Here is a 3,004-nt window from a genome sequence, read left to right as displayed (position 1 = left end):
GGACCTCTCGCCACGGCGGTCCATGGACCGTGCCCAGGGCGTCCGTGGATTCGAGGCGAGCGGCGACGGGAGCTGCGTCCGGGGCGTACCCGAGAGAGAGACTCCCAGCTGGCTTCCGCTCATTCCCAGCTCACCACAACCCTGCGCTCTGCTCTGCCTGCCTGCCCGCGCCTTTTCATTTTTTTTTCGTTCCTCGTCGACTAACCAAAGAAAAAAAAAACACGGCCTGAAATGTGGCCCACGCGCTGCGAGTCCTCCTCGAGATGCCGCTTCCCTCCACCTCCACGTAGGCGCGCAGGTAGGCACCACCATCTTTTCTTTACTCTTTCTTTCCCGCCAACTTGCCACGCCTCCCGTCCATCAACCACGCAGGAATCATGCACGCTCCCACCGCTTTGCTTTACAACTCCACATATAATACTCTGCTCCCGCAAAGTAGCATGGCAATATCAACAATAATTTCCTTTAGAAATCGATTTGGTGACTGCAATTTGCAGGAGTGCTTGATATTCTTAGTTTTCTTTCGTCTGCCACGTGTACCGGTGTGTTTTCGGAACAAGAACAATCCACTTTCTGCTAATAATTTGTAAATAAATGAAGCTTGTGGCTGCTCTATGAATTGTATTTTAAGCCTGGCGCTGTTTAGTAGTACTATCTCTATGGCTCTATAGACAAATGCAAAAATGTCCTACATATGTTTGCAGAGGGAGTTCTAGAGTAATGTAAACATAGGCACACTTTTCTTTTGTAAAAAACCATGAGTACAGTTAATCAACAATTCTTTTTTATGATATTGTTATTCCCCATCTCATAGTATATTCCTCCCTCAAAATAGCATAGTATGGTTCTAAAGAAAAACATAGTACGAATATTGATTTGGTTTATATATGCAGTAGGTAACTGCAGTTTTGCAGGTTTCGTGTGCTAACTCCTTGGGTTGCATTGTGTAGGACTCTCATTTTCTTTTTGGAACAGAACAAAATAAATAAAAGGAGCAGGCAGCTGTTCCACGGACAGGTATTTTATGTGTTGACGATGATTATGATTTCCCCTGCATGCATGTAAAGGGTTTCTGGGACAGGTATTTTATGTGTTGACGATGATTATGATTTCCCCTGCATGCACGTAAAGGGTTTCTGGAAATATTCCACACCAATACTTGTAGCTGCGGATGTTGCACGGAACTAGCCGCTTCCTTTTATGAGTGGCTATTCACGTCGGATGGCTCTCAAGGGGCTAACGATCTTCTGGACAATATTGTTCCCGTGGTGGATGGGGCGATGAATGAGAGGCTAACTTCAGCGATCACAGATGAGGAGATACAGGCGGCCCTATTCCAGATGGGTCCGACCAAGGCCCCAGGCCCCGATGGCCTTCCGGCCCTCTTCTATCAGCGCCACTGGGCTCTGGTTAAGGAGGACATGTGTCGTGCGGTTAAAGAGTTCCTGGCAGGGGCAGCTACGTCGGATGCTTTACTGTTATTGTTATGATTCCTAAGATTAGCTCACCGGAGCTTCTCTCTCAGTTCAGGCCCATAAGCCTCTGTAACGTGCTGTACAAGATAGCTACCAAGGTCTTGGCAAATAGGCTGAAGAACATTCTGCCTTTACTTATCTCAGAGGAACATAGTGCTTTTGTGCCGGGCCGGCTGATTACTGATAATGTTCTTGTGGCCTACGAGTGCGTGCATGCGATCCGTACCAGGAAGCGCAAGAAACCTCTCCGTGCGGTTAAATTGGATATGATGAAGGCTTACGACAGGGTGGAGTGGTGTTTTCTGGAGCAAATGTTACACAAAGTTGGTTTTGCTGACTAGTGGGTGCAGATGATCATGAGATGTGTCAAATCTGCCAAGTTTTGTGTCAAGCTCAATGGTGGTCGGTCCAGGGTTTTTCTTCCCTCTCGAGGCCTTCGACAGGGTGACCCTCTCTCCCCCTACTTGTTCCTTTTTTGTGTGGAGGGTTTTTCTGCCATGCTACGGCGAGCTCAAGGGGAGGGGAAGATCAAGGGTGTTACGTTTGGGAGCACTGGCCCCCATGTTACACATATGCTTTTCGCCGATGATAGCATTGTTTTTTTGGAGGGGTCGAGCGAGAACATGCACACATTACGGGAGATCCTGCTGAAATATGAGAAGGCGTCGGGCCAACGGGTGAATATGCAAAAGTCCTCCATCTACTTTGGCAAGGGGTGTGGGGAGGAGCTCAAGAATGTGCTCAAGGATGAGATTGGGATTTCTTCTGAAGCTTTGAGTGAGAGATATCTTGGGCTTCCTACTCAGGTGGGAAGATCCAAGGAAGGTACCTTCAAATATGTCACCGAGTGCTCAAAGGGCAAGGTTACGGGCTGGAAAGGGCAAGGCATGTCAAAGAAGGCCAGAGAGGTCCTTGTCAAATCGGGACTCCAAGCTACTCCAACTTTCACTATGAGTTGTTTCCACCTCACAAAGAAACCGTGCCGGAATCTGACTTCTATTTCTTCCAAATTCTGGTGGGGTGCGATAAATGGTGAAAGGAAGGTGCATTGGGTCTCGTGGGAGAAGATGTGTGACTCGAAGCGTACGGGTGGAATGGGTTTCCGGGACCCTGAAAAGTTCAACCAAGCTCTCTTGGCGAAACAAGCTTGGCGCCTTTTGACTGCTCCAAACAGCTTGGTGGCAAGTGTTCTGAAGGCCAGATATTTCAAGGAATGTTCTATCTTGTCCGCTACATGTCCTTCTAACGCGTCATTCAATTTTAGAAGTATTTTGCATGGTCGAAATCTCCTGAAAGAGGGGTTGATATGGCGTATTGGGGATGGCAGCAGTGTCAATATTCATCATGATAATTGGATCCCGCGGCAGGGCTCTTTACGGCCACTGGGCCAAACATATCTGCCAGGAATTACTAAGGTAGCTGATCTGCTGGATGATGAAGGGTCTAGCTGGGATTTGCACAAGGTTGGGGCCATGTTCACTCCTTCTGATGTTGTGGTTATCAAGCAAGTTGCGGTGGGGGGTGTAGGA

The sequence above is a fragment of the Triticum urartu genome, chromosome 3A (assembly GCF_056163025.1).
Source record: "Triticum urartu cultivar PI428250 chromosome 3A, HENAU_Tu73, whole genome shotgun sequence".
Classification (NCBI taxonomy): Eukaryota; Viridiplantae; Streptophyta; class Magnoliopsida; order Poales; family Poaceae; genus Triticum; species Triticum urartu.
Note: the sequence above shows the minus strand (reverse complement) of the source record.